The following is a 27,830-nucleotide window of genomic DNA, read 5'->3' as shown; positions in this document are numbered from 1 at the left end:
GTACTCCATTCTGCTGTAGTTATATGAAAAGAAAGTGACTATTAACCAATAGTAAGCAAATGGGCATGGCCATAATTGGTCTGCGGGCTGTAGGTTGCCAGCCTAAAAAGTCAATGTTAATGGAATATACGTGGGGTAGAATAGAAACAAACAAGTGGTCATATTTAGCGATGATATCATTTTTTTAAAATGCTACAAGACAGATTTTAGTGATTACACATAGAATTTTAGAGAACAGTTCACAGTTAATGTTTGGTTATCTTGTGATTTTAGGTTACACACTTTTAAGATTTCCAGGATGTTTTTGATGTCTCTACAGTACTTTGCATACTGATTTACACATTTAAGAATTTTTGAAATGGGTATTCACTTTCATTTCATCCTTAACTATCACTAATCAATATTTGCCTGCACTGACATTATGCCCAGGGTTTACTTGGAAGGTTAAGAAACTTTTTATGTTTTTCTAGTCACAGACAAAGCTGTTTTCTAGAGTGTAGTCCTTATAATTTAGCTCAAATACATTTTGATTATTTTAGTGTCTTTATTTAAGATGGTGGACAGTGAAGTGGTAACTTATTGCTTTTAGATAGATGTCCAATTTTCTTATTTTTTCTGTTAAGTTTAAGTTTCTATGTTAAAGAAAATGATTTTCCTCTCCAATATTTTACTTTATTTACTATGTTATACATATTGTCTGTGACTTTAAGTATTTTCAAAAACTAGCCACCAACATTTCAAAAGCATATTAAAATGACATTACTAGAGGATTTAAAATCTTATCTATGATTTCAGAAGCTAAAGCCTTGCTTTTTAGTAAATTTCAGAATTACTGGGGAAGAGTATACCTAGGAGCAAAATTATCAATGAATTCTTCAGTTATTAAAAGGTATTCAGTAGTGCTTAGAATATTAAAAATATTTGTGCTTTAAAATTTTTAAAATTGCTCTCTGTCCCCTTCCGTAATACCATCAGCTTCAAATAGAGCTATTTTCATGCACCAATAAATAAGAGGCTATATTGTAGCCCTTCTGTGGACAGTAATAAAGAATGACCTGGGGGGGAGTGTTTTTACTATGTGCCATACAGAGCAAGATTGTGGAGATAATCTCTGCTTGAGATATATATCCTCAAATACTACTAACTGGAGAGCTGGGGGCTACACACAGTTGAAGATGAGTTTTGGTTGGCTTGCATAATGTTTTTTGAATTTTTTATGACTTAAAAATATGATTTGAAAATCAGGTGATCTAAAAAATAGGTTAGTCTGGTAGAGATGGCTTATATTTCTACATGGCCACAATGGGATGTAACTGAGAACAGGAACACCTGTTCCTTTCAGGTGTTGCCTGTTTTCATAGGCACTGTCATTCACACAGAGGTTGCCTTCACTCCAGCATTCCTCTCTCTTAATCCAACAAGGTCTCCACATGACCCTGTGGAGGCATATACATTGTCAGCCTCTAATCAGGATCCCAATCTTAGACCTGGTTAGTTCAGCATCAGCTGCTGTTATCCAGCCCTAGTAATCCACAGGGATCTATTTGTTGTGTCACTCTCTTTGGATGCTTACTGTGTGCCAGCACCATGTAAGAATTCATAAGCCAATCCCGTAAGATGAGCATTGTCATTGCCCCCATTTCATAGAGGCAAACTGAGGTACCTGGAGGTAAAGCGACTTGCCCAATGTCACTGGGAAGTATGTGGGGTGGGCAGCCTAGGCCTGAGGCACTGTAATAATAGTTTTAGCAATGGTAGAAAGTAATTTCTGTTTTTCAATCATTTTTTTCCAGAGACATACCTTCTCAAGCTCTAACTACCTCAAACAATGCAATTTTGTTTTCTGTTAACACTGATTCCACATGAAATGTTGTTTATAGAATTGTTGTTTATAGAATTTATTTTTTAAAATATAGAATTGATTTTCACACTAATCAAATTAATGTATACATGTAGCTTAAAAATAAAATTTCCAGTCCCTACTCCTGAATGGAAATTGCCTCAGATATTTACATTTCTTACATTTCTGAATCATTGACTTCCTTTCTGGTAATTGAGGATTGAACCTTTTACTGGATCTTACCCTCATTTCCTTCTTCCTTGTTTCCCTGAATAATTATGTTGTATTTTTAATTATAATGTTTACATTTTTATGACTGCAGACATTGCTCATTAATAACTTAACACTGTACTGTGATCACACTTTCATTCTCTTAGAATATTCTTACCCCTGAGGTAATAGTGCCTATTATTCATTTGATCAATTTTCTATACATTTTGGTTTTAAAAATATTTATTTATTTTTGAGAGAGAGAGTGAGAGAGAGTGTGCATGCAAGTGGGGGAGGGGCAGAGAGAGGGGGGGGGGCCAGAGGATCTGAAGCAGGCTCTTCACTGACAGCAGCGAGCCTGATGTGGGGCTCATACTCATGAACCCCGAGATCATGATCTGAGCCAAAGTCAGATGCCCAACTGCTGAGCTACCCAGGTGTCCCTGTTGTTGTTTTCTTAATGCTCCACCAAGCCTTTATACATTTATGAACTTTTAAAATAAAAAAAATTAATGTTTGAGAAGATCTTACATTTTAATCTTTCTATTGAAATATTTGTTTTGTTTATCATATTTTACAAAATGATTGCTCTGTCTTACCTGTTTCTTTTCCATCCATCCCTGTTCTAGTTTGGTGGGAATGATACCTTCTCATTTCTCCAACGATATGATAATAGGCTTCTCTCTTCTTGAAATGTTCTTCTGTATTCATTGTTGTTATTTCCTTATTCATTGCTCTTATTTCCTTCAGGTCTGTTTTTTTATCCCTCTTTGTTTTGGCCTTTCTCCCTTAAGCTAAAGTCTTTCCTCAAGTGTCTGTTTGGTGGTTCCTTGGCTGTCCATTCATATTTAAGAGTGAAGTCTTTGGAAGATCTGTCAATGGAGGTGGGGTTTGTTGATTAGCAGCCTTCATTGCAGGGTTGTCAAGAAGCTTGCCAACCTTGGGGGACTGGCTCATCTCTGAGGTTCAGTTTCTCCAAAACAGAACCAGGCTCCTGCACATAGTCACAGCTGTTCTGGGAGCAGGTCTGAGCAAGGAGGCTGAGATTCTCACTGTTCATTATCACAGTATTCTCTCAATTCCCTTGTTGTTAGCTTGGCTGCTCATTCCAGTTCTAAATGTTGCCTGGAGTCCCTGTACATAGAGATAAACTTCGACTTCATGTGAGAGCTGGAGGAGCAGGTGTAGATGGAGGAGGCCTCCCCTAGCCAGCGGCATTAGCATAGCTGAATAATACGTGGTTGATAGACTTAGGCATTTTCATTGCCTTACAGAGGGAACCACAGGTATTAGTTGTGGCGCCATAATGGTGAGTTATAGCACTTCAGATGCAACTGACTTGGGGCATACCAGTTACAGTCCATTGTTATACAATCATGACTTTTGAGTAGAACCATTTATCTAGAGCTATACGTTTGGAGAACTTCATAAACTCATTTTTTAAAGAAATCAGCATGAAAGAGAAGTAGAGCATGAAACATGATCATGGAAACTGACTGCCATACCTATCACTAAATTGTTGAACAGTGTTACATTTTACTTGGTTGCATTTATTTGGCTTTGGTTTGTCTGGAGACAGAATGAGTATAAACTTTGACTAAACAATATTCTGAAAAGAAAAGCAACAACAAAAAAATACACATCTAGAAATAGATCTGCCAGTTGTAGCTTTGGTGGTGAACATAATTTTATATATTTGGAAAATTTACCACATGGTAATAAATTAATACTTTTATGCTACTCATAGAACCCCCCCAAAAGTTATAACTCCCCAAATTATTTTAATATTATTCTATTAATATGCTGTCTCCTATTTCACAATAAAAATGCAAGAATTCTATTTTTAGTTCCAACTCAGCATTGAAAAGCCTCCCTTCAGACACCACCACCCACATCTCTGCTCTCCAAGAACTTACTGATTGCATCTGAATTATGTTGCCAGTTGGAGTCCTTAAATAAGAATAAAAAGTTTCTTTAGATATATACTTTTCTCAATATGAAGAAGTATAATTTCAAGTCTTTTTATGACTTAAGGGTAAGAATAACACTACTTTGAAAATCTGAACTTAATGAAATAAAAACTATGAAAATTGCTTACCGGAAGGCATAAAAATTGGATCCACCTCCAAAAGGCAAAAAGCTCTTTACCGAGTGTATTCACTTGCTAGGGCTGCCTTAACAAAGTAGCACAGACTGGGTGGCTTGAACAACAAAAATGTATTTTCTCACTGTCTGCAGGCTGGAAGTCTGAGATCACTCTGTCTACAGAGGTGGTTTCTTCTGAGGCCTTTCTCCTTGGCTTGCAGATGGCCATCTTCTCCCTGTATCTTCACATTGTCTTCCCTCTATATGTGCCGATGTCTTCCTTTTATGACGCCAGTCATGTTGGATTAGGACTCACCCTAAGACTTCATTTTAATTTAATTACCTCTCTAATATCTCCAAATAAGTTTACATTCTGAAGTACTGAGGGTTAGGACTTCAAAATATGAACACTGGGCCTAGGGCACAGTTCAACCCATAATATCAGATTACAAATGGAGGTACTAACCCTCAGTCTCTTCTATTCCTTAACTTTTTTTCTCAAAAGGCAAGGAGGCAATTTGGATTGAATCTGTCAGTCAAAACAGTAAGTTGTGTGTACTGTCTGATTTAGATACAAGGTTTGTAACCAGGCTTAACCAGATGTGGAGCCACACCATTTACTCAGCACACTCCATGGTGAATGAGAAGGGCAGTAATTACTGCATTCCCACCATGTGCTAAGTACAGTACTTCCATATATATTGTAAGTACTTTATATTATATATAAGTACTATATATTTATATATAAGTACTATATGTTATATATATATAATCTGTCTGAATACTCATAGCAATCCCATGGTGAACATTTCACAGGTGAATAAACCAGAAGTCAGAGATGCTAGGTAATTTTCCCAAATTTGCACCACTATTAAATGGTGAGACTTGAATTTGAATCTGTATCTGATTCCACAGACCAATTCTTTCCATTATTTTATACTGCTAGATTTGGCCATTCTCTATATGGACAAACTTTAATCATATGAATCAACTTGGTACTGACTCTGATTGTGACAAAAGCAAAATGTAAAGGAGAATGTTTAACAAACCAGTGAAAATGTCTCGTATTTGCATTCATAAATACGTGTACACTGCAGGGCAGTATTCAGGGATTGAAAATCTTTAATGATATTGTGAGCATTATGACACTAAATCATAACTCATAAGAGGAAGTAATTAAGAAGTGTAATTAAAATGCTTAAACTTGGCTTTAAAAAATGTTTTCATAAAATGTGTGCAATAATTTGTATTCTCAAGCCCTTACCACAGAGTGTATAGTTATTTTTTTAATGGGCTTTATTTCTTTCAGTGGTTTTAAGCTTACAGAAAAAATGAGTGGGAAATACAGATAGTTCCATATCTCTCTACTCCCACATCCAATTTCCCCAAGTAGTAACATCTTTTTTTTTAACTAAAACTTTTTTTAGTTTTTTTATTTTAACTCCAATATAGTTAATATACAGTGTTGTATTAGTTTTAGAAGTACAATACAGTGATTCAACAATTCTGTATATTGCTCAGTGCTCATCATGATAAATGTAGTCTTTAATACCCATCACCTATTTCACCCATCTCCTCACCCACCTACCCTCTGGTAACCATCAGTTTGTTTTCTATAGCTAAGAGTCTGTTTCTTGGTTTGCCTCTCTCTCTCCTCCCCCCCCCCCTCCGCCCTTTGCTCATTTGTTTCTTAAATTTCACATATGAGTAAAAAATTATAAGGTATTTGTCGTTCTCTGACTGGCTTGTTTCCCTTATCATTACACGCTCTGGCTCTGTCCATGTTGTTGCAGATGGCAAGATTTCATTCTTTTTGGTGGCTGGATAATATTTCATTCTGTATGTATACCACCTCGTCTTTATCCATTCATCAATCAGTGGACATTTAGGCTGCTTCTGTGATTTGGCTATTGTAAATAATGCTGCTATAGACACAGGGGTGCATGTATCCCTTTGAATTAGTGCTTTTGTATTTTTGGGGTAAATATCCAGTACTGTAGTTACTGGATTGTAGAGTATTCCGTTTTTAACTTTTTGAGGAACCTCCATACTGTTTTCCATGGTGGCGGCACCAGTTTGTACTTCCACCAACATTGTGCGAGTGTTTCTATTTCTCCACATCCTCTCCAACACTTGTTTCTTGTGTTTTTGATTTTAGCCATTCTGACAGGTGTGAAGAGATATTGTGGTTTTGATTTGCATTTCCCTGCTGAAGAGTGATGTTAAGTATCTTTTCATGTGTCTGTTGGCCATATGGATGTCTTCTTTGGAAAAACTTCTGTTCATGTCTTCTGCCCAATTTTTAATTGGATTATTTATTTTTGGGGGGTGTTGAGTTGTTATATATTTTGGATACTAAACCTTTATTGGATATATCATTTGCAAATATCTTCTCCCATTAATAGACTGACTTTTATTTTTGTTTATTGTTTCCTACACTATGCAAAAGATTTTTTTTTTAATGTTCATTTATTTTTGAGAGAGAGAAAGAGAGAGAGAGACAGCGTGAGCAGGGAGGGGCAGAGAGAGAGGGAGACAAAGAATCCGAAGCAGGCTCCAGGCTCCGAGCTGTTAGCACAGAGCCTGACACGGGGCTCAAACTCACAAACTGGGAGATCATGACCTGAGCTGGAGTCGGACACTTACCTGACTGAGCCAGCCAGGCTCCCCAGAAGATTTTTATCTAGGGTGATGAAAAGAAAAGGATTTTGGATGGAGAGGATAAAATCACAATAGAGACCTAGTTATCTGTTTTGAAGTATGGGGGTAAAATTTAAGCTGCTGTAGGTAAAACAGCCTTGTTCTCTTTTTCCTGAAGTCCTGTGATTAAAGGCAAAAAATAAGCAAACCAACAGTAAAACTCCATAACGTTAATTTACAAAAGATATAGTTGTAGGCTAATAATTTAGGAAGCATTGCTGATATATTAGATTTTGGCATTTTACCAAAGATATAATGATAAAACTAATTTGTGCTGCCATATACAACCATAACATGCTATCAGCATTAAAGTTAAATGCATGTAAGAATTATAAAAATAAATATTAATATGTTCCCCATATGAGCTTATAGCATAATTGTAGCAATTAGGTTGTTTCAGTGATAATGGAGTTTTCACTACATGCTACATTAGAGGAAGGATTCTATATTTATTAGTGAAATTGTTAATGTGATACAGCTTGATATTGACATAAACAAAGATGAAGATTTGAGCGGATATTTAGGGGTGAATGCAAAGCTTACTTAGGGATATTGAATTGGATTCATCCCATGGCATTTTACCTTTTTTCAGGGATCAAAATGTGAAATACATTGCAAGTCAAGTAAAAAAATTCCCTTTGAAATTATAAAAGATTATTACCATATTTTCTGAATGAGAGAATAATGATAAACACACACAAGTGTACCTGTATAAACATGAAGAGCTGAAATCCAATGTATTCTTAAATTCAACTGGAAAAAATACATGTTTACTTTCCTGTTATTAATTATTATCGAAGGCTGCAGAAAATGACAAAACTAACAAACAAAAATATTAAAGAATGATGTTTCCTAAGTTTGTGTGTGGATGCAAATTTTGTGTAATTCCTAAGAGGGAAATTAACCTATAAACCCATTTTATCAAAGTACATGGCAGCAGCAAACCGTATTATATTCAATAATTCTAAATAGGCATTTCCCCAATCTACTGAATGTTGAATTTCATACTGGTAAGAGGTAGTGTATAGTATGGGCCAGTAAGAAGTTATCTTTCTTTTTGGCTAAAGCAGGGCTTGTTGTGATGTCACTGAAAAGCCTGCCCAGACTTTGTGGTCTAACCCTCTCAGAGAAGGGAAAAAATATGGAAATTATCAGCCTTCTTGAAATAGTCTGATTTCTGGGAGTCCTTGGCATATGGATCGTCCACTGTGATTTGAACACTTTGTGGACCTTACTTAAATGACAGTAATTTCTAGTCTTGTATTGATGCAAAAGAACTGTTAAACCATTGTTGCCATCTAACATTTTTTTTTGCAATGATCCACTATTGTGTCAACAATTAAAATATAGGGAGAAAAATATTCAAGAGTCATTATGCTCCAGAAAAAAATTGAGAGACGAATGACACAATAAATTTCACTTCACCCAATGTATTTCAAAAAAAGTCCTTCTTTTCAATTGGAACAAGAGAGATTGCTATTATTTTTCATTCAATGCTAGATATTAGATACTCTTTGGTACTTTACTCTGCCACTCTTACGGCCCTAGAAATACAAAAGCTTATTCATGTCTGAGTAAGTATTCTATTGATTTCATTCTAGTCTTTTCTGGTTTTCTATAAAATAGATCTAGATGGCCTTGATTAATCTGTACAGTCATTTGAAGATGGTACACAGGCCAATTAGAACACTTATTTGTAAAACTGACTGTACTTCACAATCAATGAGCACTTACTGAGTAATTATACTATGGAAAACAATATGGTAAGTAGTGTAGAGCATAAAATAGAAGTATATGATAGTCTAATATCAGCAAAGTGGAGAAATTAAACTAACATGAAGATTTGGAAACCAATATAGAAGAGTATAACTAAATTATAATTCACTAATATAGACAGCAAATAGTGTAGAAATTCTCAGAAGGGAGAGATCACTATGGATTGGAATGGGGAATGTTTAGAAGGAAAGCAGACTAGAACTGGATTTGAAGTCTGTTTAGAATTCAGTTTGGTAGGAAAAAAAATAGTCCATTTAATTATCCAACACTTCTTTGACCAGATGTAAAAATATAAATTTATATACTGTCAGGGAATCCATATCTGTAACAATTTTTATTATATAGTAAATTACTTATATGTTCAGATGTAAATGTTTTGGCAGCATCATTATTCAGAAAATACTTGTACTATATTCAAGTATTTGTGAAGTTTCTCATTATAGGCACTGATTCAATTCTTTTACTTGAAAAAATGAAGAACTATCAAAGAAAAATACACTATTATGAAATAATCTCAACCAAGGCTCAATTCTCAGACACTATCTCGTCAAACCAGTAAAAATAGAAGCATAAATATTGACAGAAACAGCAATTATTTCTGCATATAGTGTCACACGTATGTCCCTCCATGTATGTTTCATGTCACTGAACATAGTAACCTTGTGGAAATTATGAATAAAAACTTACAGAACCAGTTTCTTTAAAGTCTTGATGTTATGCAAAAGACAAGAATAGCTTGAGATAGAATTTCCAGTGATGGCAAAACATACCAACTCCAAATGGCTTTCTACAACTTAGATGGACATGAAAACATATATTCTGGGCAACTCTGTTGGATGCCTTGAAAAGTTTACTTGGTAACCATTAAGGCAGGATACAAAAAATTCATGTTTAAGTAAAGTGGTTTGTTAAAATGTCAAGGTGAAAAAACAGTGATACCAATTAATGTGTTCAAATCTGTTTAAGTTAATACATGTTTTAAGTAGATATTTTAAAATTTTATTTAATTCCAATGAGACAACATAACTTTTTTTTGTAGGTGACCCCAATAAATGTCACTAGATCACTTCCAGGATGAAACCAAGGCCTATGGAACAATGAGTTCTCATTTTTAAGGCCAGTATATTTAATTAATAATTACACATTATTACCCCAAAATTTGTTACACCAGATGTAATTTCACCTTTTTGTCCACTGGGCTTCGATTCTTGTTGAGCAGCCTGGATATGCTTAGTTAAGGTTATGTCCACAAAGCATTTTATTAAAACCAGTGATTTCTCACATTCAAAACTAGATTCGTTTAAGATCCTGAGTTATGGAATAAATAAAACACATTCCTTTGGGGAAGAACAACAAGCATCAAAGAAGAGGCAAATTCTAGAATTTTATGCTGCAATGATATGGCTTTATCTTTTAGAGCAGCCTACATTTATTTTCATTTTGTACTTAAAATGAATCCAGAGGTATCATGGCTGAATTTGCTTTTTATACTTTTGATACAAATATCAAAGGTCATATTTCTATAATTATATAGAGGTTATATTTCTATAATTATAATTTAATTCTTCCTTTGATCAACATATATAAATAGACTAAAATATATTTAGTTTCTGAAATAACCACAAAATAATTTTAAAGAAATCCTATTTTGTATTAAGGAATAAATACTTACAGCCAATTGGATTATTTCATATCTTAAGACAACAAGGAATCCACTTCTGCAAATGTTTCAACTGCTTCATCTGGTCTTTTCTGAATAAACCTTGAATGGCAATGGCTCAAATCTGCTTGGTTCTTCTGTTCCATATAATCATCTTGCAGACCTCTAAACAGAATTAGGAGACAGCGTATAAATGCAATCTGCGGTAGGGGGGATTAATGATACAAAGGGTGAAGGCCAATGGATACACACCTTTTGTACTTTTAATATCCCCCCCCCCAACCCCACCACTCCCCCAAAACAGAGAGGAACGCTTTATAAGTCTGAAATGCTGACAGATCTATAAAGATTTTGTTGAGAAAGCGTTAGGATTCCCTGAAGCTCTTAAAAATATTTTCATGGCTGAATTGCCACAGAATCCTTTTGTACTCCACTTAGTTTTGAAAAAGCTTTCCACTACCAGCATCCTGGAACTGAGATCAGACCTTTACCGAGGTTAGGGTTCAACCAGTGTCATGTATCTGAGGTTAACGTGGACTCTTGCCTTCATGAGATAAGGTCATTTGAACTGTTGGTTGTTTACTGTAGTCATGCTATGAAAGACAGGACCTATGGCCCAAAGAGGAAACTGTTTTTAAAGGAACCTATCGGCAGTGTTTGACTATGGGCAATTCTGATTTAATACTCTCATCAAAACTCAGTAAAAATGATCGAACATATTTTCAGTGTTTTCATATTTACAGAGCTCCTTCCATGTATTTTATGCTGTCAAACCCATACATTTGCCCTGAGAAAAGTATTGGTACTTCCAGGGATTACATTTAAAATATCTAATCAGCAGGGCAGTAAGTAAGCAAATTTGAAACAGTGGCAGATAAACTCCTGTGGAAGAGCTGGATAGTGGAGGGGCTGGTCAGCCATGCCATGTGGGTTTTAACCTGGCAGTAATGAAGTTTTTAGAGAAAGTACATGATTAGATTTGTCCTAGAAAAATCATTCAGGTGTCAGTATTAAGAATGATTTTATTGTATTTTTCAAAAAATGTTTAGTAATTTATTTTGAGAGAGAGAGAGAGAGAGAGAGAGAGAGAGAGAGAGAGAGAGAGCGAGCACATGAGTAGGGGAGGGGCAAAGAGAGAGAGAGGGAAAGAATCCCAAGCGGGCTCCACCTTGTCAGTGTGAGCCTGATGTGGGACTCGATCTCACTAATGGTGAGATCATGACCTGAGCTGAAATCAAGAGTTGGTCACTTACCCCCCACCCAGGGCCCCAAAGAATGATTTTAGAAGTCCAATAATGGAAGTGATTTTAGTTATCCAGTTCAGAAATGAAGGTCTTAGTCTAGTTATCAATGAAGATAGTGTCCTCTATATTTACACAAGACTTATTTGGAAGATACTAGGGAAATAGAGTTAACACATTTTGGTAATTGCTTTTGGGTAAGTGGGGCAAAGGAAAGGGAAGAGTCAAAGCTAGCTTCCAGGTTTCTGACTTGGGCAGCTGGATGGATGGTGGTATAAATCATGAAGCTATGGAATAGAGATGAGACACCAGGTTAAATGGGGAAACAAGTTCAGTTGTAAACATATTGAATATATAGGCATATAAATATGGGACAAAATAGAATTGTCTACCAAACAATTCTCTCTCTCTCTCTTTTTTTTAAATGTTTATTTACTTAGAGTGTGAGTGGGGAGAGGCACAGAGAGAGAGGGAGAGAGAAATATCAAGCAGGCTCCATGCTGTCAGTGCAAAGCCCAGCTTGGGGCTCAAACTCACGAAGCGTGAGATTATGACCTGAGCCAAAATCAACCAACAGAGCCACCCAGGCACTCCCCTACCAAACAATTGTTAATGTAGGCCTGTTTCATAGGAGGAAGACAGATTGGAGGTATAGCTTCGATAGTTTCAGAGGAGAATAGGTGGTTGAAACCACAGAAGTGAAATGGATAATAAAAGAACATATGGGATAAGAAACAAAAAAGTCTGATGAAGAAGGCCTAGTGAGTACTACTACTTAATAGTCTCTTAATATACTTATGAATATATTAATTATTACTGGTTAAAAAAGAAATGTCTGTTTTAATTTTTTCATACCTTGAATGTTAATTATTTTTCTCACAAGCCCATTGATATCCTAAGAGTAATTTCTTGATTTGCCCTGTGTGGAAAAGCTTGATGAACTTTCTGAAAATGAATGACTAATTACTTAATTTCATAATGACATGTTGCTATTAAAAATATAATTGAAATATATTTAGTAAATGTAAGTTTTCAATTAATTACTTGATCCAAGCAGCTTAGAAAACCTGCTGTGTCCTTTTTCCAACACTCTCTGATCTGCTGTCTGCCTTCAACACTCTCTTGAAGCGCCTCTTGTCAGGGTCACCAGTGGCTTTCATATCTCCAAAGCTAATGAGCACTTTGCCATCATTAAGTTATTCACCCTCTCGGTAGCACTGGAACTTTTTACTGTTCTCTTCTTGAAACTCTTTCATATACATGTTTCTAAATTCAAGGATTACCTCTGGAGAAGGATGCTCAGGAGACCGGTAACAATGACTGATTTGGAGAGGGACATGGGAGGCAGGAGGAATTTCTTTTCACTGTGAGGTCTTCTATACCTCTTGAGTTTTGACCATCTGTGTAGATCATCTATTTAAGAAAATGATACAATTTTATGAAAACAATTTTATACAAAAGTCTAAGAAGACTTAATTGCCTGAATTTCTACATAAATTTAATTTCTATATAATATGCACTTTAGTCACTATATGGTAGAAATGAAATATAAATACAATCCTAAGATTTATTTGGTGTTTCTCTCACTATGTTTAAAATTACCTTTCTGTTGTTATGGGTGTAATAATTTAGGTCTTTTGATTCTAAGTGAAAGTTTCTGTTTAGAGTGTCTTATCCTTCTTTTTTAAAAAAAATTTTTTTTAACGTTTATTTATTTTTGAGACAGAGAGAGACAGAGCATGAACGGGGGAGGGTCAGAGAGAGTGAGACACAGAATCTGAAACAGACTCCAGGCTCTGAGCTGTCAGCACAGAGCCCAACGTGGGGCTCGAACTCACGGACTGTGAGATCATGATCTGAGCTGAAGTTGGCCGCTTAACCAACTGAGCCACCCAGGCGTCCCATGTCTTATCCTTCTTTAAGTGTTAGATCTTGTTTCACAAAACAAGAGGTCCTAAGATGGGTAGTTCAGGGTTGATTTGGTGGCTAAACAATAGTATCAGAGACCCAAACTCTCTCCATGTTTTTATGCCAATATTCTTAATGCCAAGTGTTCTGTTATTATGTTTATTGCCTTATAAACACAAATGGCTGGCTGGTCCATCTCCAGGCCTTGCCTGCAGGAGAAGAGCAAATGGTAAAACATATACTGATGAGTTGATATCTTTAAAAAAGTTTTCCTGGAAGCACCACTGTGTAACTTCCATTTATAACTCTTTCCATAACAGTGTTACTTGGTTTTGTTATGACTTTGTTAATTAACATTTGTTAAGTGGAGCGCAGGGTGCCAGATGGCAAATCATGTTTCAATAACACATCATAAGAGAAATTGAAATAGAGAAGTTTATTACTTACAGGGCCTGGAAGAAGTACCTAGCATACCTCCAGGAACCACACAGGAGATCACAGCAGAGTACAGATGAGAGAGGGACAAAACCTGGGTCACTGCCTTTATTGAAAGGGTCTGTGCTTGAAGTGCTTAAGGGTTCCCAGGCCAGGGCCAGATTGGTCAATTCAGACCAGAAGAGTGGGGTTTTGATAAGACCCATAAGGGATCTTATGTCTTATTCAAAGGGAGCATAAGGCAAACAGGCACTGGAAGGTCAGGGAGAATGATCACAAGCCATTGGGAAGTTGCATCAGGAAGTAGCATTTGCCCGTGACTCTGTTTGCTGCTATCTAAGCCGTGCACTTGCATAAGAGGGCTAGTGTCAGTGTAAGGGCCCTGCAGCCTGCTTAACCAAACAACATGGATGCCAAGGCAGGAATACCATGAAGTAGCTTAGCTAAACTCTCAACAGACTTTCACTTGATACAAAGATGACTGGGGAGCTGAGTACTATTACTGGGCATATTTCTGTCCCCAGACTCCCCCTACAAATGAAGACTCAGATATTAAGGAAGAAAGACATTAAGTTGGCAATAGCCATGCAGCAGAGTTGGCTCATTATTAATTAATTCATTATTTATCAAGTATATATTGAGAGTTCATCATGTAACAAGAATTTTTCTGTATCCTGGAAATAGTACAGAAAACAAAATAAGACAAATCTTTTTCTCGATGACATATGATTGACATAACATTATATTAGTTTCAGGTGTACAATGTAATGAGTCAATATTTGTATATATTAGAAATTTATCACCACAATATCAACATTATTGAAGCAATGAAATATTATTATTAGAAATGAATCTGTATCATCTATTTTATATATAGGAGTTCCATGTACCATTTTTGTGTAATGTGTATTCAAGAAGGTGAAAACCTAGAAAAGTGAACATAGTTGTAAAGCTGGCTTTTACCTGGGGGAATTTTCTGAACCTGAGTGAAATGGAGTTTAACTTAGCCTGGCCTGGCCTGGTGGTCATGAAAGAAATGAAGTGAAGACATAAGCCCACCCAGTATGGAGGATCAATATTCAAGACTCCCTTGTACAAATATAGGACTTCAGGTGGCTACATGCCGAGTATAAAAGTGAACTAGATGGGCGCCTGGGTGGCGCAGTCGGTTAAGTGTCCGACTTCAGCCAGGTCACGATCTCGCGGTCCGTGAGTTCGAGCCCCGCGTCAGGCTCTGGGCTGATGGCTTGGAGCCTGGAGCCTGTTTCCGATTCTGTGTCTCCCTCTCTCTCTGCCCCTCCCCCGTTCATGCTCTGTCTCTCTCTGTCCCAAAAATAAATAAACGTTGAAAAAAAAAAAGTGAACTAGAAATAAATCTGCTAACCCCAAACTCCAGGTAACTGAAAGCAAAATTATCTGTCTTGAAACTGAATACTAAGATAAGTGGGGAAAAATTTTCTCTGAGAATGCATAATTATAACTCATTCTCAGTTGGGTTTTCAGCCCTCAATTCTCACTACTTGAGTGGAAAAAAAACCATTAAGAATGCCTTAAGACTAGAGTTTGTGGTTGGTAGAGCCTGTAGTCACCTGGAAGAAATAAATATATATCCTCTCTGAAGAAATTCCAACTTTAAATCAGGTCCCAACAGATTCTCAGAGACAATAAAGAGTTTTAAAAACTGTAAGGTTATAGGGAAAAAAAATTACAGAAAAAAAAGACTGAAGAATAAAATTGGCCAAGACTTCAGGTACTGGAATCGTATTTGATATATTTGAAGAAATGAAAGAAGGGAATCAAAATATGAATAAAAAGCAAAAGGTAATTTCAAAAATGAACTTCTAGAAAAGAAGACATATTAAATAGCATATGAGACCCATTTGAAGGTAGAAATTACAGGACTGGAAAGAGACCTGCAGGAGTTATCCAGACTGCAGCACAAAGAGGCAATGGAATGGAAAGTGTGAACAGGAGCTTAAAAGGTATGGAGAGTGAAAAGAGGGGAGGGGCGCCCACACAAAAGAGGGAGCACATTGTGGGAAGAGGGGAATGGCGGGTGGAGTAGACCTGTCCAACATACATTTAGTTGGTGTTTCAGAAGGAGAAGAGAGGGAGAGGAGAGAAGATGCATCGTTTGAAAAGATAATGGATGAGAATTCTTCAGAGTCCATGAAAGGTATCACACCATAGATTTAAAAAAAAAGCCTAGTTACCCCAAGCAAGGTAAATATGAGAGAAATCCAGAAAATCCACACCCAGATACATTATGGTGAATCTGAAGAATGCCAAAAACTAAGAGAAAAGTTTAAAAGCAACCAGAGAGAGAGAGAAAACACACACACACACACACACACACACACACACACACACACACACTCAACAGATTACTGCCTTTAAAGTACTATAGCTACAATTAGAGTTAGAACTGGCTTCCTATTGGCAACAACAGGAACAGAAGACTGCAGTGGTCATTACAATGAGTGAGGAAATAAACAATCATGTAGAATTCCATTCCCAGTGAAAATACATTTCAAAAGTAAGGTAACCAAAAAACAAAAACCAAATGCCGAGAGTTTGCCTCATAAAAAAAGTTCTGTATGTTTACTTCAGGCAGAAGGAAAATGACCTCAGGTGAAAGTTCTGAGTAGCAAGAAGGAATGATAATAAAAGAAAATATCAATAATGCTAAATAAGCATTGACTGTGTAAGACAATAGCAATTATATTTTATAAATTAAAACAAAATTTAAAACCAAAATACTTGACAAAAGAGCATATATATTTAGAAGGAGTCATCAGAATTAAAGATCTTTGTTCATAGGTCAGTGAAAACACTGAATAAATTTCAATGTTGATAAGTTATATTTGCATGTTTAAATTTTTATGCAAAGAAAAGAAATGGAGTTACAACTTAACTAGTTTCTAAGTAGATTGCCCATTCCACTAGCCTAGGCTACAGCATTCTGATTTAAGCCTTGTTTATGTTAAAATTTACATATCCTAGCACAGAATCTAATGTACAAGAAACAATTTCCATGGTCAGATTTTGACTGCCCACGTATAGAGAAAGTTGGAGTGAGTCAATGTCTCATCTATCACTACTTCTCTGATAGCCTGATTTTCACAGGACTTTGTTCCTTCACACCTGTCAGGAGAGGATATGAATAGCATAGCCTCTAGGAATACACACTGGTTTTTTGTTTTCTTTTTGTGTGATGAAAACTTGATGCTTTAATATTACAGTGAAGATAACCTAGGATTTACAAGTGCTGAACTTTTTGTAATGGATTTCTCAAATGCCTGTTTTAATCAATGGTTGGCAAAGACCTCTAGGTAATTATTTCTTCATACTTAATATTCTCTTTTAAATGGTCTGTTCCTCATTTGATGGGGAAAAAGCATACATAAGCTAAGCAAGCTCTCAGAAATCATAACAACACTTACACTGTTTATACGGCATTTTATTGTTTTCAGAGTACTTAGGCAAACATTGTTTCATCCAGAAAAGAATTTCAGGAAGTAGAAAAAAAAAGATGTTAAGCTTATTTTCAGGAGTTGGAACTACAAGTTAGAAAGATTAAGTGATACAGGTAAATTCACACAACTTGTGATTGGCAGGAGTGAAGAACCCTTCTGATTTCTAGCCTGGTGCCTTTCTTACTACTCAAGACTCTTCTAAACAAAGTGTTTGCCACATTAAGGACACAGAAACTCAGCTTTGAAAATTTTGCATTGAGAAGTTTGTATTTGTATGTCTAGCAGATTCTGAAAAAGAGAGAGAGAGAGAGATTTTGATATGCCACTATAGGAAACCAAAATCTCTTTTTAGTTAAAACATTAAAAAATACATTTAATGGGAAAATTTCAGATTTTCCAAACCTTAGTATTACCTTCACAGTGTTAGACTGTATGCATTATGTACCACATAAGGATAAGGTTTTTCTACTTAATAGTATTTTATGGTAGCACTATAGGTTAGATATAGTGGTTTTGTTTGGTACCAAACTTCATTCAAAGCCATATTCCTACATGTGGATTTACTTTATCTTTTTCCTTTCTAATCTGTCACAAAAATATTTTGGACCTGAGCACCCATTTCTCAGAAGCTGAACATTTCTCATGAAAGAAAATTGTTAAAAAAAAAAACAACCTCAAAAAACAGTTAAGGAGGGGTTCCTGTGTGGCTCAGTCAGTTAAGCGTCTGACTCGATCTCAACTCAGGTATTGAGCTGAGGTCTTGATTTCAGGGTCATGAGTTCAAGCCCTGCATTGGGTTCTGCCCTGGGTGTGGAGCCTACTTAAAAAAAAAAAAGAAAGAAAGAAAGAAAAAGAAAAAAAAGAAAAGAGAAAGAAAAAACAAAAACAGTGGGGAGACCACTTCAGAGTTGTTGACTAGAATTTGTAGATATTAATTCATCTCAATTTTGTTTGTCTCTAAAAATTTTTTTTTAGTGTTTACTTATTTTTGAGAGTGGGAGAGATAGAGTGCAAGCTGGGGAGGAGCAGAGAGAGAGGGAGATACAGAATCTGAAGCAGGCTCCATCCAGGCTCTGAGCTGTCAGGACAGAGCTCTACGTAGGGCTTGAACACATGAGCCGTGAAATCATGACCTGAGCCAAGGTCAGATGCTTAACAGACTGAGCCACACAGATTCCCCCCAATTTTGTCTTTTATGTACTACTCAAATTCTCTGGCATTGTTACTTTTTAAGGCTTAAGTGAGAGTAAATTGGCCCAAAGCCTCACTCTGAAGCGGCTGATGCCCTTGAAAGGACTGTGATTAGTATTGTTATCCCTTCTTTCTTTACAAAGCCAGTCTAGAGCTGTATTCCCTGTAACATTTAAGAATAAGTTCTAGCCAATGAGAAACCTTTTGAAACCAATCAATGAAGAGTCCATCTCTGATAAAAATTATAGCTTAAAAACTTACCTTTACCTCAGAAGAGGTTTTTTTTTTAAGTTGGAAATGCAACTATGATTTTAATTCCGTATTCTCTGAATTTTTAAAAATAAAGACGTATGTTCTGTGAAAATCAAATAATTCAGAAACCTTATGGTCATAAATTAGTTTCCTGGCCACTCCTCATCTCCATTCCCAACCCTGCAGTCAACATTAAAACAAAAGCAAAAACAGCCTCTACTCTTTTAAGTTTCTAGTGATTTCTTCCTGAACTAAAAATACCTCTCTTTTTTGAACCTGTCTATTGATTCCTCCACAGTAAAAAAAATAAAGCTGTAGATCACTTATGTGACATCTTCACTCTCCTCTTATGCTCAGTGTTTCAGGGTTCACTTATTTTTAGCTCCTAGATTGGTTACTTTTGTTAACTTGAAATCACATACTTCTTATTGTTCCATCTATTGTGGTCTGTGTCTTAACTCTCTTGCTCTGTGGAAGGATGTAAAGGCAGTGCACCTGTCCTTGTTTCTGTTTGCCCTCCCTTCTTCTCTTTCCACCTGCCTCTTTCTAACAGCTAGAATTTCAGTGTTTCATCTTAGAAATTATTACCATTTAGATTGTGGTCTCCTACTCTAGTAGAGACTTTCATGCTTTGTCCACTTGGTTGACCTGGAAAGTGGACAATTTGTAAATGGCATGTTCATTGTTAATAACCATGTAAATATTGTTAACTGGCCTAGGCAGTGTGTCAGTGTTCGAGTCCCTTAATTACCAGCCCAGTCCTGGCAAGATCAAATAGATTCTCTTTTCTTCTACTTTACCTCTTGCTTAAAAGTCCTATTTTTGTTTGCCTTATATCTCACCCACAACTCTCATGATGGTTTAGAATGCCCCAGTGGAGAAATTTCTAACTGCCTACTTTCTAACTAAAAAATGTTTCTAGGTCTTCCATTATTTCTATGCTGTAAATTATACTTTTTGTTTCACTTTCTTTTTTCCTGAGTAGTTTGCCATCCCACACCAGTCTGAATCAGTGGTTTAGCTATGCCTGCTGCCTACCTGTCTTCTTAGGACTGTTTTCCTGAATTAGATCCTAACTTCCTTTAAAAGGATCTCTGTTAAAGACAGCTTTTTTTTCTTTTGTAAGAATTGAGTTTTGATTTTAAAAAATTGATAACTTATCTTGATTTGTGTTTTAAGGTAACACACTTTTGAAAAAGGAAACAAGGTACTGAACATTGGCTGAGGTCTGATTTATTTGCAAATTTTAGAGAAATGTCTATGGTAGCCTTTGCCAGTTGATGTTGTCTGGAGTGAAACATGTTCATTTACTTTTCTTTCATCAGAAAATTTGTTACTGCACTTAATTATATAATTACAAAATTAAACATCAATAAATAATGACTTTTCAGTAGCTATAAATGAAGTGCACTTTTGCTCTTTGCTTGGGTTCATTATTTGGCTGAAGAAATTTTAAATAAGTATTCCTTTCCATAATCCTGCAAAGTAAGTATAATCTCTATTGTATATATGGGGAAACAGGCTAGGAAGGTTGTTATATAACATATCCCCAAACAACTGTGTAGTTAGTAGCAAAACTATGATTAAATTCATATCTAGTATATTCTGGTTTTTTTTTATAGGCAAATCTTCTCGTGGGTGGTTTTTCCCGGGGATGAGTAACAAAGATAGAAGACTATTCCTTGCCCTGTTTCAATGCACAGAAATATTGAAGCATGTTGAGAAATTTCCAACTGATATAATTACTCCTCTAGAGTTGTCTAAATTTTTCTTAGTAGTGTAGATAATTAGACATAGAGAAAGTAGATATTAAACTCTGAAAGAACACAGGTCTGAGTTGAGAGATTTTAACTTGGTTAAGAATCACAATAGGATCTTTAGATAAAATTTCCAAAGGAAATTTTCATGACTTGATTTTCAAACTTAGAATGATATTCACATTCAGATCTCCATATTAAGGGAAAAAAACTAAAGGATGTTTATTTTCTTAGGTAATAAAGAGACACATTGAAAAGTCACTCTGTGCTCAGTGCCCATGTGCCACTATGTAAGATAATTGTTTCAGTGGAGTCCTTTGCTATAAATGAAAAATATGGGTTTTCTCTAGGCCAGTGACTATAAAAATCAAACATAAACATATGGCCCCAAATTTGAAAGAAAACTAAACAAACAAAAAAGATTATTGAAAGTTTAGAAAGGTAGCTTATATATTGTTCACATTCCGGCCTTGGAAATATTATTCTTTAAAAGAAAGTTATAGGTAATAATGGAGTGAAGGAAAGGAATCTGTGTTCAGATATATTCTGTTTTAGCTTGAAAATATTAAGCCCTAAAAAACTTACCATATGGACCTTCTGGAAAATTAGCACAGTCCCCAGATTTTTGACATTGTCTTCCCAGAAGGCATCACTGCAGTCATTATTAAATTATCTCTTTACGTCATCACAATTCAGTTTCCCATTCAATATGACCTTCTCCAAAGTTACAATGATAACAGCATGGTATTTGTAACAAGTGGCTAGTTAAGACCAAGCCTATAAGCAATATGGAGCACTTGTAGAAATACCATTATCTGTTGAATTTCAAGAGGTTCTAGCTGTTTACATAATTTTAATAAACTTAATGAAATCCAGCTTGCTTCCAGAGTTGAATTATTTGAGCCAAAGATATACATACCCTATAAATATGGCATATGAAAAGCTTAGTTTTCAAAAAATGTATTGTAACTTAGAACCTAGTATATTTACCACACTGGTAATGATATATTTTTATTGTGGCAAATCAAAGAGAGAAGAGAAAAACAAATGCTAGTACTTCAAATTTCTCAAAGGTGATCAGGATTTCCAAAGAGAAATCTACTATATCTAAAGCTTTCTTCCCACAACTCATTTTATAATATAAGTTATGAGACTCTCTCATTCCATCTCTATGTGTCCATCTCTTAGTTTGAGTAGTATGGATGATAATTCCTAAATTCACTATTAGTGAATTACTACTATGTTTATTTACTCAGGTAGTGTTTGAAGTATTCCTAATACATGAAGATTCAATGGTGATCAAGTTGTCATTCTACCCTCTGGGATCTTTTGGTTTCAGTTCTTTATTTCCCCCAGCTTGTGAAATAAAACAGAGAAAAATAGGGAAGAAATAGGGGTTTGTAACAAAGACCAATGATTTTCTTTTAACATCTCAGATCAAGATCCTGATTCTGATGGAAGTTTTCAAGTTCTTGATTGGTTAAACCACTCATTTCTAGGATAAGGGCATACAGTCTATTCCTTGAAACTTTACAAAACCACTTTGTACTGGAGAAAATTTTGTACTGATAATTAAGAAAAATGTATATATCAAATGTGTTCTAAGTTCCTCAGAAAGAGAAGGAAAAAGAACCACACTTTTATAGTGGTGATCTTATAAATGGCACAGACTTGTTCTAACAACAGTTATTTTCACCATTTAAATTTGTGTCCATAAGAAATGCAGCATTTGATAAAGTTTGCAAGATAAAATCCCTCATAGATTATTCCTTATTTAAGGATTGTAAATGGTGTCTTCAGCATGTTAGTTTTTCAACTTTAAAGTACCTAAGGACAATCACTTCATTTTCCTCTCTTCAAAAATCTGGTATTTACAGGCACCTGGGTGGCTCAATCGGTTAAGCATCCAACTTTTGGTTTAGGCTCAGGTCATGATCTTGCAGTTCATGACATCAAGCCCCACATTAGGCTCTGTGCTGACAGCACGGAGCCTGGTTGGGATTGTCTCTCCCTCTCTCTGCCCCTCCCCCCTCTCAAAGTATATAAATAAATAAACTTAAAAAATAAATCAATGGTACTTAGGAGTGACATCAATGTCATGGCAGCATGAGTCTTTCCATTTATATTGCCCCTTCAGTTTACAGCCAGTGGGACATCCATAACCCAACAGAAGTTCCTCAGCAGGGCAGGCTATGACACCGCAGGGATCCATATGTCTGTGCACTTGAGAGTGGGTGGGTTGGACCTCATAGAGGTAGCGAACTGAGGGACAGTGGTGGAACTGGGGTAACAGTGGCAGTGACTACACCTGTGACCCCAGTGGCACAAACAACAATGGCAGCACTGGTGACCCCTCTGACAGAGCAGGTGGGAGTTGGGAAATGTGCACTCCCAAATATAGCCAGCAGATAGTTCCAGTAAGAGAAATAGAAAATTTGTGCTGTCTCATCACTTGCTGGAAAACAAAAGAAAGGGCTCTAACTCCCAAACTATTGAACTGTTAAAACCAGACAAAGCTTTACCCAAATTAAAACTTAGTAAAGTTTTACCCAAATAAGAAAGGTTCTCATTATTTCCAATGAACTATCAGAGGCACATTTCATTAAGCACCACGAAAAATCATAGTAATATGGTGTCACAAAAAGAAAATGACAATTCTCCAGCAACCCACATTCAACCTTATGGAATATTGGAATCTAACTGATAGAGAATTCAGAATATCTGTTATGAAGAAATTCAACAAACTACAAAACCATTTAAAAACATCAGAAAGGCATTTCAGTGAACTCAGGAGAAAAATGAATGAACAGAAAGAATAATTTACCAAAGAGATTAACATTGCAAAAAAGAACCAAGCAGAAATTCTGAAGTTGAAGAACTCAATAAATGAGATGAAGAATGCATTAGGAAGTACTGGAAAAAGAATAGATCAGATGGAAGTGAGAATAAGCACTCTGAAAGGCAGAATCTAGAAATGATTCAGGTAGAATGGGAGAGAGCTAAGATCTTTTTAAAACTTTTTTAGGTTTATTCATTTTGAGAGAGAGAGAGAGAATGTAAGTGGGGGAGGGATGGGGGCGGGGGGAGGGAGAGAGAGAGAGAGGGAGACACAGAATCCAAAGCTGGCTCCAGGCTCTGAGCTGTCAACACAGAGCCCGAGGCAGGGCTTCAACTCACCAGCAATGAGTTTATGACCTGAGCCAAAGTCAGATGCTTAACCAACTGAGCCACCCAGGTGCCCTGAGCTCTGAGATTAAAAAAAATTTTTTTTAATGTTTATTTATTTTTGAGAGAGAGAGAGACAGACCATGAGTGGGGAAGGGGCAGAGAGAGAGGGAGACACAATCTGAAGCAGGCTCCAGCCTCTGAGCTGTCCGCACAGAGCCCAAGGCAGCGCTCGAACTCACTATCCGGAGATCATGACCTGAGCCGAAGTCAGACACTGAACCGACTGAGCCATCCAGGTGCCCTGGATCTAAGATATTTTTGAAGTGAAGAACCCTTTGAGAGCTATTAATCTCCGTTAGGAAAGCCAACATAAGAATAAAGTGTATACCAGAAGGAGAAGGAGGTATTTAGAGAAATAACAGCTGAGAACTTCATGAACCTGGGAAAATAACTAGATATACAAATCCAGGACGTTAATAGACCAGCTTATGATCTCAATGCAAAGATACCCTCTCCTAGACACATTATAATGAAGTTGTCAGAAGTCAATAATGAAGAATCTTAAGGGCACCCAGGGCAGTCCTGGAAGAAAACATGCAGAAGAAGCTCATAGTTATTGGTCTCAGCAATGGTTTTTTGAACATGATGCCAAAAGTGGAAACAAAAGCAAAAATCAACAAATGGGGACTATATCAAACTCAAAACCTTCTTCAGAGCAAGAGTAACAAAGAAAACAATGACATGGCAGCCTAGAGAATAGAAAATGGTTTTGCATATCATGTATTGGATAAGGGGTTAATATCCCCAAAATATAAACTCACACAACTTAATAACAAAACCCCAAACAATCTGATCAAAAAAATGGGTAGAAGAACTAAATAGACATTTTCCAAAGAAGACATTAAAATGGCAACAAGGCACATGAAAAGATGCTCAGCATCACTAATCATTAGGGAGATGCAAACAAAAACTACAATCAGATATCATTTCATACCTGTTAAAATGGCTTTCATCAAGGAGATAAGAGACAACTGCTGGTGAGTATGTGGTTAAAAGGAAACCCTCATGCACTGTTGGTGGGAATGTAAATTAGTCCAACCACTATGGAAAAAAAAGTGGTTGCTCCCCCAAAAATTAAAAGTAGATTTTCCATACAATCCAGTAATTCCACTTCTGAATGTGTGCCCAAAAGAAATGAAAAACTATTGCACAGAGATACATGCACACCCATGTTTATCACAGTATTATTTACAGTAGCTAAGATATGGAAACAATACAAATGCCCATCAATGGATAAGTGAGTAAAACAGAAGGAGGAGGAGGAGGAGGAGGAGAAGGTGGAATGGAATATTATTCAGCCATGAAAAAGAAAGATATCTTGCTATTTGAGACAACAGGGATGTTCCTTGAGCACATTATGCTAAACAAGATAAGTCAGAGAAAGACAAATATTGTATGATATCACTTATATATGGAATCTAAAAAAGTCAAACCTAGGTATCTCTGTGGTTCAATCAGCATGTTTGGTTGTTAAAAAAAAGTCAGGCCTATTGGGGTGCCTGGGTGGCTCAGTTGGTTAAGTGTCTGACTTCGGCTCAGGTCATGATCTAGTGGTTTGTGGGTTCAAGGCCCAAGTTGGGCTCTGTGCTGACAGCTAAGAGCCTGGAGCCTGCTTCGGATTCTGAGTCTCCCTCTCTCTCTTCCCCTCCTCTGCTTGCACTCTGTCTCTGCCTCTCTCAAAAATAAATAAACATTGAAAAAAAAAGTCAAGCCTATAAAAAACCAAGGAGTAAATCAGTGGTTACCAAGAGATAATGGTGGGGGGTGGGGGGATGATATTGATGATGTTTAAAATACAAACTTGTAAGGAGCCATACATACTTGTAAACAAGTACTTACATACTTGTAAACAAGCCATGCATATCCAATGCACAATATAATGAATACAGATAATATTCTACTGTAATGACACAATGTGGTGAAGATCACCTCAACTGCAATCATAAAATCTAAATATTTCAAAGTAATACACTGTACATCTTATATTTATAAAATTTAATGTCAAATTTATTAAATAAGAAAATGTTTCCAATAAACACTTGAGATAATAATCCCAATTCTAAAAATAATTTAAAAAGTAAAATTTTGAAAAAATTGAAAAAAATTAACAGTACTCAATGCATACAGTTCCAAAACTGGGAGATTAAGATGGAAGTGTCCAATGTCTAATGATAATACCTATGCAGTCAATAATACTTTATGAATAAAAATCATTATTTATAACTGAAAACAGATGTGGCCAGGTTCTCATGGGAAATCTCTAGAGATATTTTGCCCCCGTGACCACATTAAATCAGGAAATGACACTTTGTCACAGCCTGAAAAAGCAAACCCAAGCCCAGAAGGTTTTAACAAGGATTACAGGTTACTGAGAATGTTGTTGATAGATAGAGGAAAAAATATATAATATTATAGCCCACTTGACAATACATGGTCAAAATTCCCATTAAACATTTTCAAACTCCTTCTTTAGGAATTCTTCTTCAGCCAAAATCCACCTCAACCACGTCTATATCCAGCTGTCTTCAAGCCTCTCTTTCTTTGCTGCTGCTAACAGCCACCTCTTAATTCCAGATAGGCTCTTGTCCTACCCTCTCTCTAGCTTCTTCTCTTTTGTGTACTCCCATTTATCACTGAGTTCAGCAAGCGAGGCATCCTCTCCAGGGTCCACTCACTTTAGCAAATAGCAGGGGATTGTATATTAAAACAAAAACATACAACTATTTTTTGTTGTATTTTGAAAGATTACAGCCATTATCTTTTTTTGACACATTAAATAGAGAAATGTGAGCAGAAATGAAAATTACATGAAGATGACATCAATTGGAGTTATTTCTAGTCTCATTTCGTGTAGGGCATGATAAATTTCAAATGGTCTCCTCTATGGGAAAAGTATTTAAAACCAATTTTCTTCATTTGCCAGGCAAAAGAAAGCATGGTATACTTTTCTTCTGTGGGCTAATACAGAAAGCAACTACACTTCAGTTTTCAAACCAATAAATAAAAAATAACTCATTAATTTGAGGGTAACTGGTACCAAAAACCAGGCACAGCTGTGGAATCTTTTGCATACTCTCCCATCAGTAAGAACTGAAATTCAACTCAAATTAATTTTAGCAAAAAATGGGGGATTTATTAGAATAACATTGGGATAGTTCATGCAGTTTAAGGAGCTCCTGGAACCTGACAACACTGGGGAAACTCAGGACTTGAACATTGGAGTTGACCCCCAGGATTCTCCCGATTTTATCTTCCATTTATGCCATATCTTGGATGAGAATATGACAGCCAGGAGTTGTGGGGTCACACCTGTGTCCCAACCAGGGAAGGAGGCCCTACTTTGCTAATTCCACTTTAGGAAAGGGCCACAGATAGCCTCTGATTTGCTCAATTTGTTAGCAACCACACCTGAGCCAGTCACTGCAGCAAAAAGTAAAGATGCAATGCTTATCTCAGGCACACTGTCACCTATGCAGGGAGGGACTCCCTCTACTCAGGAGAGGCAATAGCACTGGGTAGACAAAACCATAACTGACAGAGCAGTGATTTTCAGGACAACTATCATTATATTTATTAATGGCTTGAACAACTTTTTTTAAAATTTTAAAATATAATGCAAAACTGATTTTTGGTGTGGAAAATGTGGAGGACTAATTTTTCAATGTGGTATACATGACTCTTTTTACTTTACATCTCAAAGTGGGCAAGATTGGTATAAATTTTTTATAATGCATGTTGAAATGATCATTGCCAAAATCACACTATTCTTATTTGCCTTCTTGGCTCCATCTGTCTTTTCCTGCAAAGAGAATCTTGTTCATGTTAAAATAGATTATTTCTTGAGGCTCTAATTATGTAAAGGGGAAACACAGCTGTGAATTCATCATTGTCATTGAAGCTTCCATGTATTACTTTATAAGTACACACTTACATAGTATGAGCTGCCATACAGACAAAATAATCGTCAGTAATCCTGACTTCTGTTATGGTTGCCACTGGCAAAGATAAATTTGTAGGTGGCTTAGACATATGCATATGTAGATAAATTTAGGTTCATTTGAGAGTAATGAT

At 36.2% G+C, this 27,830-nt stretch overlaps 1 protein-coding gene across 1 annotated transcript in view; it reads left to right on the top strand.

Moving 5' to 3' along the window:
- LOC111561345 overlaps nucleotides 1-27,830 on the top strand; it is a 287,419-nt gene that overhangs the window by 76,994 nt on the left and 182,595 nt on the right. The gene's annotated exons all lie outside the window — the stretch shown is intronic.

The sequence above is a fragment of the Felis catus genome, chromosome B4 (genome assembly GCF_018350175.1).
Source record: "Felis catus isolate Fca126 chromosome B4, F.catus_Fca126_mat1.0, whole genome shotgun sequence".
NCBI classification, from domain to species: domain Eukaryota; kingdom Metazoa; phylum Chordata; class Mammalia; order Carnivora; family Felidae; genus Felis; species Felis catus.
This window is presented reverse-complemented; position numbering and strand designations above follow the sequence as displayed.